The following is an 18,166-nucleotide window of genomic DNA, read 5'->3' on the forward strand; positions in this document are numbered from 1 at the left end:
ATGCCAAGAAGAAGAGGCAGATGATTGATCGATAAAAGAGATGACTGGAGTTATGCTGCAGGAAACGTGGATCTAAACTGAACCACAGTTGTAACATACTATGGTGGTATTTACAACTTCAATGCCCACTTAAGTTAGACATTGGTAGTATCACTTGATTGCTCCACTTATGTTGTCCCTTACGCTTGCTCAGCTTTTTTAGGGTTTGATCTTTAGTTATCTCTTACATATCCTTCCCTTCAATAGGCGCGATAGGCGAATATCCACCGCAACATCATTTATTTCCTGCACTACAAAATAAATAACATACATACGCATTTTATTTAATCAAAACATCTATTAATTTCACACATGATCTTGCCCTAAATAATCTGCATGGAAACATGAATAATCACATGGTTGTAGGAATAAATTGGCATGTTTGCAGGAATAGACTGGCAAAGATAAAACATAATTTAATAAGTTCAGGCTTAACATATGGAATACATATAGTCAACTTCCAATACATCACTACTACTATGCAAACCAAAAGGTAACAAAAACTCAAGAGTTCTGAGGATAAAAATATGACAAAGTCTCAACTCATCACTAACAATCAGATCCATAGCAACAGTATTATCTTGCCTTTCCTTTATCTGGTCTAGAGTAAGAGTCCCTGAAGGTTCATTGTATTCTGTGATCACATGGTTCTAGTAGTGTTCACCTAGGGATCTTAGATAAAATTTCATTCTTCCACACCATAAGGTGTAGTTATCCTTTGAGAACTTAGGGCCCTCCTTACGCATCATCTTGGATCTCTCCCTAAGCCGGTTAAGCTTCTTCTGATTCTAGGGACCTGATGCTCTGATACCAATTGTTAGTCCCAACCGGTGCTGAGAGGGGAGGGTGAATCAACACTTAATCAAATTTTCTCAATTTAACTTTTATCTTAAAATTTCATTCATCTAAGATCTAACAATATACTTAATCACTGAAGTAAAATATGCAAGCATAAAAAGTTGACAGTGACACCAAGGAGTTATCTCATGGAAACCCAATATGGAGAAAACCATGGTGTGAGTAGGAACTCACAAAATTTGCACTTTTCTCTAGTATGCCCAGTTAAGAGCCATCCCTATTAGGAGATTACAAAGACATTGTTAGGTGCCACCCGGTTAAGGGATTTTTATCAAGGCCGGTTAGTGCCTTTACCCTATTAAAGGTAGCCTAGTTAGAGGACTTAGAACATCAGTTAAGATGTTACCCGGTTTAGTGATTTTACAATAGGGACTTGTTAAAGTCCACCTAGTTAAGGGATTTATGTTGCAGTTGTTAGAAAGCAATAGATGGATGATCCGCTGAATTAGCTACTAATAGCTTGATCAGATCTCAATACACATCCCACTCAATACACATTAGTTGTTTCTTCTCTGCACAACATGAGTTTCCTTCTTACACCTTTGGCTATTCACTCAGTCGGTCACCTATCCCTCAGCACTGCGCTCTACCAGTCTTCTGACCTTCGGCTCTGCACTCTATCGGTCCTCTATTCTTCGGCTCTGCCCTCAGTCGGTTCTCTATCCTTCAGCTCTGCACTCAACTGGTTCTTTTTCCTTCGGCTCTGTACTCAACCGGTTCCCTGTCCTTCGCCTTTGCACTCATCCAATCTACCTCACACACACAACCAATTGAGCTAACACCTCTTAGCACTTCCTCTCACTCTGCTCTTCACCTTGGATCGCCTTCAACAAGATTTCCTTGTTTCAAATTTCATGATAAAAAACTTTCTGAAAGAGATCAAGAACTCTTTATACATTTTCTATCGACACCTTCAGGCATATCCTCAATCAAATCAATCAAGGATTTCGAAAGATTCCAATTTCAAAATCTCCCACTCTTTCTCTACACGCCTTACAACAATTCCGCTAAGTGTTCAGCCAATTCTACCAGTGCATCTCCCAAAGATAGAAACTTTTGATTCATGTTCAGCCAAATAAATGTGAACCAGGAAATCCACATGTAGTCATGCTTGACTACATGATAACTTAAAGTTAACCTTACCAACAAATGTTTTAGCATAGACACAAGCTTACCAACTCATCCTTTGCCACTGCAACTGAATAACTAATCACTGCTCTGAGATTTATGGTGATCACCTATTTTCCTTCTGTCATACAGGTCTACCGATATGCAACTGCACTTCTTATATTATTGGTTCATCCTTTGATTGACAATTTGTTGTGCTAGCACCAAGTCTCTTCCCCTGTTTACCAGTGAGTTACCGAATGATTAGAGAAAACAAGTTTTCTTGCCTAAGTCACCTTTTATGACATCACCATCACCAAAGTGACCGATCTTCCTGAATGATAGATCGGTCGACTTAATTTATCTTTCCTTGAGCTGAAGTAACCTTTTATCATTCAATACCAATGTTGTTTCCATTCACTATTTCTTACTGAAAAGCAACACCACTTTACCTATATCACTTCACCGGTTAGTGTCTTCACCGGTAAGTGTTGGACATCAATGACAAACATTAGCACATATACCGATTTTCTAGATTGATCGGGTTTGTCAATGCCAACAATCCAAAAAAGTATTTTAATGATGCAATATTTCAACATTAAATCCAACAATAAAATCACAATAAAATAACTTTTGGAAGTAGTAACCAAAGAAGCATTTCCAAAATTGATATATAGGAAAAATCAAACAAATTCTTGAGGCAATAACTTGGACTATTTTAAATTAAAAATGGCCAACGACAAAAAGAAATAAACCTCAACATTCTTGGTTTGGAAATTAAAAATTCATAAATGATCAAAAGTAATAACTCAAAAATCTAATGACTTTTTCATATTACAAGAACCATGTGGCTTCAACAAAGCCATGTAAGAGGAGGAGGGGAATGGTGGTCTCAAACCATATGAATATCAGATAAGGCAATATCCTACCTAATGGTGGTCACAAACCGCACGAAGATCATGAAAGATAAAATCATAGTGAATGATGGTTGTCTCAAACTATATAAACATCATAGAGTACCCTATAGAGCCGAGTAACCACATGTCCTACACAACCCAAGAGCTATCATGTAATCTATTGAATACAATGTGTTTGAAGTACCTCACATGAAGAAGTGAATGTAGTTTACCTTGATGAAAATAAAATAACCAAGGTTTCCTTAAGAGTAATACCAATTACATCTCCTAGTCCTCAAGTTCCCATTGATTTAGCCTAGCGTTGACCATATCAAGTGCTTTTACTCTAAATATTGTACTAATTATCCATAGTAGATAGTCTTTTCAAAGCCAATAATGAATGAATAGTGTGTCAATTATAGAAAATTTTGAATGCTCATAACCAATGCCAATATCGAAATTCAAGTATCACAACACGTTTACCAATATCTAGGATTGTGCTAGAAAGCAACTTATGTGGATCTAATAATGACAGGGTAGAAAGATGCATATAATCCATGAAGAGATACAACCTGATAATGGAGGTCCTAAATATTTAAATCCCTCATTACATTAGTGTGCACTCGCCAAGTGGGAGGGTTGATGATGAGGGAAACAATAAATATCACAATGTATAGGAGCATGGAGGTAGACATGCATCATTCATTTTATGGAATAAGGATAATACAACACATAACTTTACACCCCCATTCTCAGTTGATTCTAAACACGACATTTAAATATACACAATTTGATACATAAGGGTGTACAAATGAGGATCATATGTGATGTCCCCAATACTCTTCTCCCAAGTTGGATGCCATATATGACAAACTTGAGATACATCCACATATATTACATGATTTCACATGATGCAACAGATATTTAAATTCTACTTACATTTCTAGAGAAACCCACATACATTAAGAACTCACATATCTTATTTAAACTTATTAAGATTATACTATTCATTGTTTAGCTTGAGTCTAGCCCTTTTATAATCACAATAGATACTCTATAATCACATTTCAACCATAATTTTACCAACTCATTTGTTTCCCACTATTACCATCATACTTTAATAAATTCATATCACTCTATGATCTTCTTTATACTTTGAGTTACTGTAGGTTTATCTCGTCAAAACAATATTAACACTACTCTACTTGAAAACATTCAACGAAAAAACATTATATCCTACACTCCTTATCATTTTTTATTTCTTTCAAATCAAAATTGAAATTCATTTCCTTTACATCTCTAATCTTGAATCAAACATCAAACGAAAGATAATTTCAAAAGGTATTAACAATATTTCATGAAAGAGTGCAACATGTTATGGCCAATGAACTAGGAAAGGATTATACAACTTAGTAATAGCAACAAGTCATGAGACTATCCTGCCAATCGTATTACATTTCCACATTGTTTAGAATCTTATGCTACCTTAGATTCCTCTTATTAAATAGTTCTAGGGTTATCATGCTTGGAAATTTTACTATGCAAGTGGCTATTTTTTCTACCTCCTACAAATCATTTCTTTAATAGAATAGCTAAGTTTACTTAGTTTCATATCTAACTTTCAAGGCTACATCACTGGATAATATGAATTCTAAATGTGTGGCTACATTGGTTTAATAGTAACAACATAACTAAATTTGGAAATACAAAGGGGTGCATACTTTAGTAACACAAGAACTCTAATTTAAATCATCCAACCAATCATTATATTTCCTACTTGCATAAAAGTAGTACATTTTCATAACTAGAGCAAATACATTAACCATGGATTAAAAGAACACACACATAAGAAGTAACTCAAGCTAGGCAGAAATTCTGATTAGATTCACTAGTTTTTAGTTCACCACCCTCTTTTAGTTGAAATTGGATTTGAATTGTATGATTTAAGATGAAGCAATGGATTAATGAGATGAAACAGTAAAAATAAACTATCGTAGGTATCAAACATAGCCACAAACAGAGATCTGAGTAGAAGGAGAGAATCAAAACTTGTTCACAAAAGTTTGGGCTGATTTTCTAGGACTAGGTAGGTGGGGTTGTCCCGATCCCCCGCTTTTCACTTCGTCAAAATCTAAACCTATTCAGCGTCATTAGCTCTATCAAAATCTATATCTATAGCTCCTGAGTCAACTCCCTACACATAGAAAGAGAGGTAAAAGGTTGTGGATAGAGGTTTACCTTGGGTCAAACCTTGATTTAGGAATTAACCTTGAAATTGAAATGATAATTGTAATGGAAATTGTTGCAAGATGCTTTCCTTTTGAGTGAAAGGTTGGATCTGAAATGAAATTCTTGTAATTGAAATGTATACCTTGATGAAGCTTACTTGAATCCTCATGTAATGGTTTTAGGATGTCTCGTAGAATGTCTTCATAGAAAGTTGATAATGGATGCCATCATGAATGATTGAACTTGACTTTACTTCTTCTCCAATGCTTGATGAATGTCTGATTTCTTGTTCACTTGAATTGAATTTAGGATTATTATATTACTTGCTAGATTGATTAGGTTTCAAATGAGAGGGGTAGACCTCCTTTTATACTTAACTGCTTGAAAACTATTTGAATTTTTGGAGTAGGTTGACATGGGATCTAATTTCTCACTCACTTGATGTGATTGTTGTGAAGACCAAATTCAAGTCCTAATTAAGAGGACTAGAGCAACACTGGGGATACCATGGTCCTGAGAATCAAGACTTAGATTTGGAGAAAAGGCAGGAGAGATGGTGAAAAAATTGGTTTGTGGGGTGGTGTGAGCAAAATCAAATCAGCCATCGGGTGTTGAAAGACAAAGCACCAAGGTGAGGTCTAGGTGAGGATGAGATTGTATGCAGATAAAATTTATGGTGCTACAATAAGGTTTGATCCTAGTTGAGTTTTTTCTAAGGCCTTGGTTACTCAAAGAAGTTTTTTACCATCTAATGCTACTAGTCAAGCCTTCACAATCATCTTCAAACTCTTCTCTAATGTCTTTCTTTAACCAAATTTTGGCTCTACTCTCAAACTCTTATTCCCACCTAGTTATCACTTTATTTTCTTTCCCTGAAACTATTTACTTCCCTCAACTTTCTTAAGGGGTTCCATAATCTATAAGGTTATTTATTAACCACAAATTTTACAAGGCAATTAATCATGCACCAATAATAATCTAAATTTACCACTTTAAGTTCTTAAGGTTTACAGTTGAACTATCAAAACTAATATTTATCTTTTCCTAGGAAGGTGTCCTATAAAATTTCCTTAGGGCCAACTAAGAAAAACACCTAGTTAGGTCATAAAATATTTCAATATCTAAGAATTATTTTAATTAAGTAACCATGGAGACCATTTCTCCAACTATTTTTTAAAGTTTTGAATGTAAGGATGGTTATATTTTACAATTAAGGACAAGGTCTTCTCATGTTATTATGTTGTTTGAGCTACATATTTTAATAGAATCATGAATCTTTCAACTAAATTGCTAACTAAGCAAGTAAATACTGATATATTACATCCATCGTGTTGGAGTACAATACTACTTGGGGGGGGTGATTCAGTGGTATACTAATTCAACAAGACCTTGAAATAATCTTTCAAAACTCTGATACATGACTACCATGAAAATTGGCATACTCAAAATCAAGAACTTAGGCTAAAAATTATTAACTCCGGACATCAACTCAAACCTTTAACAAGACTAACATAAATATCAAGACAACTTCTATTAAATTGAGATGAAGCATTATATATGCACATGATAACAAATTTTGCTGAATTGAGATAGGCATCATGACAACTGACACTAAGAGATCAATAACAAAGATGCATCAACACAATATTATGAAGCAATCTAAGACAAACATGAGACTTAAGAGCAAGGATATTCACTTAACCATAATATATAGATAATTGTGGTTTGATTGACCATAATGAGGATGAGCAAGGAATATCATTACAAACAATAATATATGATGAATATGTGTTCAAGTAGATAAATTCAACTTAGGACAACTTAAAACTGAATGACACAAGACCATAACACACTATTTTTATAAGTGGATGCAAAACAAATAAACTTAAGACAACTTAAAACTGAATGGCACATGATAAGCAAATCAGCGTGAGGATCAAGCACATAAAAGTAACAACTCATAACACAAAAATTGTTTTGAGTGGAAAACCTTCATGGGGAATAAAAACCGCTCGAAAGTACCTCACTTAAGGAACAAATACCATTAAGGAATAATTTTACCATTCATATGTCATTCCCCAAACCACAATTCCACACTCATTGTTATCTCTTCCAAACCTACTACAACTATTGTTTGTAACTGTCAATACCCGTGCCATATAGGGTTTCAAAACCAAAACCATCAAATGCTTGTAGGCAATCAACTAGCCTTATTCAACCAAAGTTGTTTGCCAATCAACAAAATACTCATAGCCAATCAACAAAATACCTTATATGTCAAAGACCACTATGTGTGTCTTGTCACTAGCCTTATTCAACTAAAGTTGTTTTCCATTCAAAGTGAATAACATGCCCAAGGTCAATACAATGATAAGACCTTTTACAAAGTTTAGCAAGTGCAACTAAATATTATCCATTACTTACAACTTATCACTTTGTCATATATGGTGATAACTCAATATTATCCATTACTTACAATATATCACTTTGTCATATATGAACCCTACTAGAAATAGACCATTAATGACTTATACTTTTGCGTATAACAAGACATTAATATCTTATCAATAAAATATTGAGAAGGTATGAATCTAAAATTGGAAACAAAAATATAAGACAATAACACCTAATGCAAAACAAGATACATAGATGATCAAATAATAAGATTGTGAATCAAGTATGCATATGAGAGGAACCTGTCTACTGAAATATCCTATGAAACAATAATAAAATAAGCTATTAATTGAATCACCATGAGTGTAAAAGGCTATCCATATTCTTGAGTTCATTGTCACTAAAAATGTGCATAATTATTGTATTGTATATGATCCCAACATTGAAAATTCCCAACATTCTTTATATGTGACCAATGTGCACATGTCAAAACCAATCTAAATCATTGGATCACTCTCAAGGATATTGGTGGATTTGACATCAAGGGCAACAGCCGAGGGGCAACAAACTCCCCCTTTGCCCTTGATGGCAAAAAACCAAAGTCTCTTCTCCCCCTTTTTGCATCAAGAGACAAAGAACTTTTGGAATGTCACAAAAGTAATTGAACATGAGATATGAAGCAAGTGATCCTCAAGAAATACCTTCACTATATTGTGCAAAACATATATAGTGACCATCAAAAAAACCTGTAACAACCAATAATCATCAAATAATATAGTCTTAATCTTTCTTGAAACCTTGTAATACATCATCAAAAAATAAGAATGTGACCTTGTTATATGATGATAACCCTGATAACCATCATGAAGAGCAACAACTGCATGTTGCATCATGGAAATTTGTAACCATATAAGATCCAATAGTCATCGGAGAATATGACCCTATTGTACATCATGAAGGTCAACAACTCGAAAGTGAACAAAGAAGCCTCCAAAAGATAAGCAATTGTAACCAATCACAAGATGAGTAAGTGTAACTCAAAAGTTCAAGACCAGAGATAAGAATAAAAAGTTGTCACTTTAGTGTCTATAATGACTTATGAGTATCATAGGCAACCAAAATCTGCAACCTTTAAGAACGAAGTGTATATCATTGCCCTTGTTTCAACAATAGTTTGATGACTAGAAAAGATAAATCTTTTATACATCAATAAACAAGTCAAGAAGGGACAACAATAGAGATCTAAGGCAAGGAAAATATAGTAGGCCATGAATGTAGATGACAAACTTGCCATCTAAAGTTTTCCATTATTTTGTCATAAAATGTACCTTCAAGTCTTGTCATGAATATCACTACTTTTTAGTCAAGAATCTAGATGTAGTAATATAGGAAATGTATCAAAAAGTTGTATATATTAAAGCAAATTTTGAATAATAAGTGTGTTTGAAGCATAGACTATGATACCGGTCAAGGTAAGCATGGTTACTAAAAACAAGTGCATGGAGTAACCAATGTCCAAGCAACTAAATATACCTGACCATTGCCTATTATACTTGTAACTCGTCAAACTTTCTCATACAAACATCACTATCTTTCATTTTTCATGGTATTTCTCTTGTCTAGACCTTCTAGAGTTTTCAAATTTACTGTCTTTATATAGCAACATAAGCATTGAAGTTTTACTGTCCAAGATCCAACATCTAATTCAAGTGTCAAATATATTAACATTACTCTCCTTGTGATTTATCAAGGTGGAAACAGTAATTCAACCCATTACACTGACAAAAGTGTCAATAGCAACCTTATAATTATTATAACAATTGTGTATCCCACAGGAAGTGTTGTCATAAACACCAAAACACCGTTTGATCAAAGTAAATATGTCATTATCAAAAAACATTGTCATAATGAAGAATATTGTCTCAATACACATGTCACCAAGAAATAAAGCAATATGTTGTGGTATGATTCATTTAAGACCTAGAGATGAAGAATAAGTTATGAAGCTCCCCTGAATCTGTATGCACTAGCAACTTTGCAAACACTATTAATCAACTTTTCTAGGAACATAACCTCACAAACCATAAAAAATGTGTCTCAATCTTGTCTCAATCACTGCCATTAAGAAATGTCACTTACAAGAAGATTATTATGTTCATGTAAGATTATCATCACTATCAACTCACTACCAAGAAATCAAAGATTCATCTGCCATTATTACCAAGCTAAGCATAGAGATTATTGGGAGCGAAAACATGAAATAATATAGTCAAAGTGTAGACTAGAACAAAAAACACCAAGTCATTATCCTCAATAAACAATTCATAAATCAACAAGTCATTGTTCAAGCACAGGTCTATCACTTCCAAGCAAATGTTGTGTTTGAACAAATTCAAGTTATTGTCACAAAGCTATCCTTCTAAAAGTATTGTTGATATATTCAATACAATTCTATGTTGCTCCAAGCAAGAACTGCCATACTTATCTATCATAAGATCGTATTGGCAACTGTTATCAAAACAATGACCACTACAATAACTTATAAAAGAAAACACGGCCCCTTGATCACTGTAGTTCCATTTTCAGAGATGTAAATAATGATGAATAAGAAAACCTTGAACAATCACATCTTATCACTGAGTCTCTGGCACAAAAACATAACACTAGGAAAGACATTGTCAATAACCTCTAAAGACACCAAGAAACATCACAATGAATCAAAGCTCATACTATTGTCAAAGGCCTTAAGATCAATGCCACTATCACACATTGTCATCATTGGCTCTTCCTAGTATTATTGGTTCTTCCTTATATAACTATAAACCTCCAACTTTTGATAACTTAATCAATTGATGAACACCCTTTGATACCAAAATCATTATGGCAAATTGCTAGTGCACCAATACCATTATTGATCAATAAGGATGAACATGTTGACATATGTGAAACAATCTCGACACAAAAATCAATTATTGAATCAACTCAAGAAGCAACCAAAGCAATTACAACAATATTGTCTGTTAATAGCACTACACTTACTATCACTACAATATGCATAATCTTACTCAACTTCCTTGTTTTCTCTAGGGGCTAAATGGTAAAACACTAACTTGCTCCCCCTTACCTCATGTTGATCTTTCAAGCACTTTGTGATGTCTCTTGTGTGATATACACAAGATTAGTTTTTACTTCTTCTTGACTCTGTTTTCTTCTCCACACCATTTTCATTTTCTTGTTATCTTTAGATGATTTCACAAAAACATTCCTACAAAACTATGCTTTATGTCTAAAATGATTGCATCTATTACATATTTCATTGTTTTTTATTAAGGAAAAACAGGTTTTAAGGGACCCGAAACCTGCTTACAAAATGAAGGATATGCAAGAAAGAAACTAGAGAAGACAAAAACTAGATAGAAAAGCTACAAAAAAAACTAGCAGCTAGGAAAAAAGGACAACACAGAGCCAGCGAGAAACTGGCATCCAAAAACCAGCTTTACATATCAAATAAAAACTTTAATGGACTCCTTTGCATTCTTAACCAACAGCATCATGGCCTTCGCGGATTTTCTTAGATCATTGTTCTCCTACTTCAGCTGAATGTCTTTTGTCTTTGTCTCCAAATCACTGGTCGTCTGCCTGGTCCTTCGCCTGGAGATTTGTGGAGTAGAGCTGGAGGTTGGAAAATCATCAATGATAACCATATCCTTATTCTGATTTTTCCTCTCCAAGTGATCCACCAAGCATTCATATTTTGAGATGAGATCCTCAAGACCTCAAGACTGTGGCTCATAAAATTCTGCAATGCCTTCTCAGTTTTAGCAACCCAATTGATGATAATTTCATTATCAACCTTGGTCTTATCTTTGACAATTCTAATCACATCTTCCAAGTGTTTCAAGTCACCTTTTATAAGATCTTTCTCTGACTAGTCCTGCATGTCAATTTCATCCTCTGCTTTGCTGCTTTCCCCCTCTGCACTCTTTTTCCCTGAATTAGTATCCTTGATCAGATTGTGAATCTTATACTCCAGGTCTCTCTGTTTACTCTGTATGCTGGTAATATTTTCAATAACCCACTTTTGAAAATTAAAAGACTCCATCGTGCAATTTCGAGCAACATTCAAGATGGTGTTCGCCGTGTCCCTTCCCTACTCAGAGCTAACAGAATTAGGGTTAGCTTCCTCCATGGAATTCTGGGCAACATTCCTGCTGTCCGAAGCCATAGGGTTAGAATCAGGGTTTTCAGTATAAACATCTCTTTTCCCTTCCTCCTCTTCTCCAACATCCTCTTTCTTCTCACTTTCCATATCAATATCTGCCTCCTTCCCTTGTTCCTCCTTCATTCCATCAACCACATCCATGTCCACTTTTTCAATTTCGGCCCTCCCTTTTTTATGGATAGGAACATTAGATAAATAATCTTCAGACTAAGAGTCATTACGACTCTCTAAAATATGAGCATTTGTCACCAGAGTATCATCCTTGCTAACCCTAGCTTTTTTCTTCAAGTGTTCATAAATGAGCAGAATAAGCCCCTGATGGGCTATAGGGTAAGATTTGGGCTTTTCGGCATGGTCAACCAAGCTCTCATTTAGGGAGGATGCTAAAAAAAATGGCAAAGAGATCTTAACCCCATGGTGGAAATGATTAAGTATAGCAAAATGATAGTTTTAAACTTTAGTAAATCTACCATCAATAGTTAGGAATTCCATCAAAACCCTTAGCATTTTTTGCCAAAAAGACTTTACCTGATGAGGGAGGTAGTAAGAAACGTTGTCTTTCTTGGCAAGCCAAGCCTTCTCATCATCAGTTTTTGGGAAATTTTTAATTGCTTTAGCAGCAAACTTTTGGTCTCTGTAGAACTTTGTGCCCTCCTTCTACAATCCCGTGACCTCTACAACCAAATCCTCATCAATCTTCCAGGTTTCTCCAAACAACATAACTTTGTTGTTGTTCCAACCCTTAGCAAAGCCTTGGGACACCAATTTTTCGCTTCCATGCAGCTTTTCCATATAGTCTATGAATCCATGTCTATGGAGCCTCCTCCACACTTTCTGCTCACTTTTCCAGTTCTCACAATCAGATGACTCATTCCGATTTAGGTTACCTCCCATGTTGAAGAGAAGGTCAAGGTCTTCATTACATATTTCATTGTTATCTAGACCAAAGGAATAATAATTTCTTCTATGCATTTTGTAAGAACTTCCATTGACATACCTTGTATGATCACATCCTTCATAGAACAAACAATCTTTTTTCATGTGCCCAATCTTATTGTAGTTATAGCATATAATCTTATAGCTTTGATTTGACAACCTATAAACACTGTAATTTCTAGCTCTATGACCATATTTATAATAAACATAGCAATAACCATGAAACTAAGAATAGTTATACCTCATTAAATAATATTGTCTGGTAGATGAAGATATTGTGGACCATTTGTTTCTACTTCCAACTTTGTTGCTACCTTTGTGTTGTCTTCTATCAGTAACATTATTTTTTGTTTCAGGAGCAATAGCATGATAGTTCAGGTCTATCTTTTTCCTTTGGATTTGTCTAACCTCAAAAGTTTGTCCTCTCATTTTCAAAAACAAAAACTATTTCATTTTGTCTCTTTTCCACTTGAGGAGGTTTTCCCTAATTCATATCCTAAACCAAATTGATCCTTGTGACTTTTTTGACTATGCAACAAGTTATTTAACGCATTTGTTCCTTTCACAAAAAAAATTCATCTTGATATTTTCAAAAAAAATTCTCAAGCCAACTACTTCTCCCTCAAGCTTTTGACACTCACTTGTTTTAAATTCAAGATTAGATTTAGTCACATCTGCTATCTTCTAAAATTCTTCTTTTCTCTTGATGTCTTCAAGTTGATTCTTACAATCAGTAATCTGTTTCTCTGCATTCTAAAGGGCTGAACAAGTTTTGGTCTTAGACTCCTTTTCCTCTTATAACTACAACTTTAACCTTTGATTGTCCATTCCGAGTTTCTTAATCTTATCTAGAGTAGAAATAAGTTCTGCCTCATGATCAATTACTCCTTCAAGGTCACTAACACACTCTTCTTCATCTAAGTCATTCATGTCTAGTACAAATTCATCTATATTAGACATATTTTCTTCTTTAGACTAAGATTTCTTTGTAGACACCTGAAAATATCTCATCGATCGCATACTAATCATTCGTCCAATAAATTAAGTAATTCTTTAATTATTTAATTAAGCTAATTAATCATATTCTTCTGAATTAATTCAATCATTATTCATTTATCTTACTAATTATCTAATTTCCATTTCTTAATTAATTCATCATTTAATCCTTTCTTAAATATTAATTAAATATTATTTATTTAAATCATTATAATTTATTCCTTAATTAAATAATCTTTATTATTTGATTAATTCTATTTCTAATGATTGAATGGTTTCATTTAAATTATTTAATTAATTCGATTTCTAATTATTGAATAATTTCATTTAAATTATTTAATTAATTATATTTCTAATTATTGAATAATTTCATTTAAATTAATTAATTCATTCATTCATTCCTCCAAAACCCCAAATTCGAATTTCAACTCATTCCATCTAATTTCATTTTCTTAAATTCACATTTCACCAAATCTGAATTTCAATGAATTTCAGTAAATCTCATGTACATTTCATCATTCAAAAATCTAAATTCAAATTCAAATCAAAATCAAAATGAATTTCAATTCAATCTCCTACAGCACATGTTGAAAATCCTAACTCGTTCATCAAATCAATTAACTAATGAGTTAACTCTCCAATCTCCCCTTTTCATTCTCAGTCACCTTTTCTGACTAATCGATCATATTAGCCATCTCCCTAATCAATTCAGTCATCTACTCAATCAATTGAGTCAAATATCCAATCAATTGAGTCATCTATCCAATCAATCTTGTTAACAGATCAATCAGTCCACTTAACTAATCAATCAAAATTAGTTAACTATCATTCAACACTTCAGTTTTGAATCTCTCCCCATCTGTCCCAAAAATTTATAAATTCAACCTCATTTCCCAATTTCAATGTAGAATCGTAGAATCACATAATCACTATCTTCAAAATAATTGTGTCTATCATATGTAGGAATCCCAGTGCAACATCTGGGAGCCACCTACCACACAATTTGGAGAAGAGCAATGGAAGCCACAATGTAGAATCAAGAGTTTGATTAGCTTAATTATTCAATTCTTGCATCTATATTTCATTGTCATTTAAGAGTTAATTTTAATTGGATTTAGATTTTGTGATTCACTCTTTTAAATATGATTATTTATGATTAATTTTACCACTGAAAACATTCTCCTTAGGGAATTCTACTTTTGTAGGCTATGATTTTTCCTTCTTATTCCTATTTCTCTTTCCCATGACAACCGGTACTCCACCTCCAGGAATCCCCTAAGTGGTTAGACTTATGGTAAGGGTTTGGCTCTGACACCTCTTGTTGGAGTATAATACCACTAAGAGGTTGGGGGGGGGGGGTGGCGGGGGGGGTGAATCAGTGGTAGACTAATTCAACAAGACCTTGAAATAATCTTTTAAAACTCTGATACATGACTACCATGAAAACTGGCATACTCAAAATCAATAACTTTGGGTAGACATTATTAACTCAAGACATAAACTCAACTTTAACAAGACTAACATGAATATCAAGACAACTTCTATTAAACTAAGATGAAACATTATATAAGCACATCATAACATGTTATGCTGAATTGAGATAGGCATCACGACAACTGACACTGACAGATGAATAAAAAAGATGCATCAACACAATATTATGAAGCAATCTATGACAAACATGAGACTTAAGAGCAAGGATATTCACTTAACCATAATGGAGAAATTAGCTGTGGTTTGATTGACCACAATGAGGATGAGCAAGGAATATCATTACAAACAATAATATATTATGGATATGTGTTCATGTAGATCGATTCAACTTAGGACAACTTAAAACCGAATGACACATGATAAGAAAATGAACATGAGGATCAAGAACATCAAAGTAACAACTCATAACACAAAAATGTCTTGAGTGGAAAACCCTCATGGGGAATAAAAACCACTCGAAAGTGCCTCACTAGAAAAGTATTTCTATCTACAATGTGCCTCACTGACATTTAAATGTACCTCACTAGAAGTGCCTCACTGACATTTAAATGTACCTCACTGGAAGTGCCTCACTGGATATAATGTGTCTCACTGACAATAATTAATCTGTCTCACTAACTTGATCATTTACAACTTTATATCATCAATTTTGTTTTGGAATAAATACACAAATTATCATCTATGTTTCACCATAGCACAATTCAATTTTCTACATTAACATACTTCATATCTCATAGGCTTCATTGTCTGAAGCCCACCAAACATAAAATATATTAATGTTAACTTCTCAATGATTCTACAAGTTTCATGACCACAAACAAGTTCTCAAAGGAACATCAATGATTATAGCACTATAAAGTTTGACAAAAATAAAAACAATTTTTTCTTCAAATTTGAATACAATATATCAATCGACTTTTTGCCATATTCAATAATGATCTTCACAGAAATTAAAAAATACTTCCACAGACCTATATATTTCCTTCAAGATAAGACAACTTTCAAAAGTATATCTTTATATTTCAAGAATGAAACCCTCAAGAATATCACTTTAAAACACGTAGACCTTTTCTTTTTCTTTTTCTTTTTCTCTTCTTATTACATACACTATAGAAAATGAAAACCTTTCCTATATAACAGGCTGAGTAACAAAGCTAGAGAACCAAGAAGAACTACCATAACTATTTTCCAAAACTATAATTATAGGTGAATCTATCCACATTATTGCAAATCATAACAAATACCATTAAGGAACAATATTACCAGTTTCATATGTCGTTCCCCAAACCGCAGTTCCATGCTCACTGGTATCTCTTCCAAACCTGCTACAACCATTGTCTGTAACTGTCAACACCCATCCCATATAGGGTTTTGAAACCAAAACCATCAAATGCTTTTCGAACTTGAAAACCCCTTTTTGAACCCTAATTATCAAATGCTTTTTGATGGGAAAAATAATACCCGTGACCAATCAACAAAATACCTTTGATGCCAAAGACCACAATGTGTGTCTTGTCACTAACCTTATTCAACCAAAGTTGTTTGCCATTCAAAGTGAATAATATGCCCAAGGTTAATACAATGATAAGACCTTTTACAAAGTTTAGCAAGTGATAACTCAATATTATCCATTACTTACAACTTATCACTTTGTTATATACGGTGATAACTCAATATTATCCCTTACTTACAACTTATCACTTTATCATATATGAACCTTACTAGCAATAGACCATTAATGACATACATTTGCGTATAACAAGACATTAATATCTTATCAATAAAATATTGAGAAGGTATGAATCTCTCATTGGAAACTAAAATATAAGACATTAACACCTAATGCAAAACAAGATACACATCTATGATCAAATAATAAGATTGTGAATCAAGTATGCATATAACAGGAACCTATCTACTTAAAATATCATATGAAACAGTAATCAAATAAGTTGTTAATTGAATCACCATGAGTGTGAAAGGGTGTCCATATTCTTGAGTTCATTGTCACTGAAAATGTGCATAATTACTGTAATGTATATGATCCCAACACTGAAAAATCACAACATTCTTTATATGTGACCAATGTGCGCTGTCAACACCAATCCAAATCACTGAATCACTATCAAGGATATTTGGTGAAGCCATGGTTCAGTAGGTCCTTAAAGAGAACATACCATATCATTTAGCAAGAATAACACAACGGAAGCAACAACAACACATAGAGAAAATACAAATTCAGATATCCACATCATCATGAATTCATTGTAGATCATCCAGTAATCATCTAGTTACATACATGCTAACATGCCCTAGTACAGACTACATGCCAGATTACAATCCATTCCGGACCTCCATGAGGTATCTGAATTACAATAACATCATACATGTTTATGGTGAAAATGGATACAACAATATTGAAAGACTAAATGAATTCAACCACAAAACCCTAGCCTAACAGCAACAAAGCTCCACCATAACATATGAAGATTACCTAAGGCAATGCAAATCAAATGAAATCACAAAGATTATACCATCACATGTCCAATAGGGTTTGGATCTCCATTCTTCCTATCTCCATTGATCTTGCTTGATATATTTTCTCTCAGATTTTATATGTGCACAAGAGCTCAACAAAGAACGGAAAATGTGGTTGCAAGTAGGATCGCATATGAAAGTCGAATGCTAGGATGCTTGATTAGAATGTATATGTCCAGGGGGTTGAATGCATAGAATCTATAGGGTTGATAATGAAGGAAGCATCTCCTTATATAGAAGACACTATAAGAAATGGAGGGATAAGATTGAAAGGTGTAAAAGATAAATGGTCGGCTATGATTAGAGGGTAGGTAAAAAAAATAAGAAAATAATGAAAGGGTGGGTAGTGTAGGAATTAGGAGATGAATGACATGTGTCATGGGTAGAAAAGGTTAATGAATTAATTAAATAAATAAAGATTTAATTAATTAATAGAAGTGGGATCAATTAAATAAAT

The sequence above is a fragment of the Cryptomeria japonica genome, chromosome 7 (assembly GCF_030272615.1).
Source record: "Cryptomeria japonica chromosome 7, Sugi_1.0, whole genome shotgun sequence".
Taxonomy (NCBI): domain Eukaryota; kingdom Viridiplantae; phylum Streptophyta; class Pinopsida; order Cupressales; family Cupressaceae; genus Cryptomeria; species Cryptomeria japonica.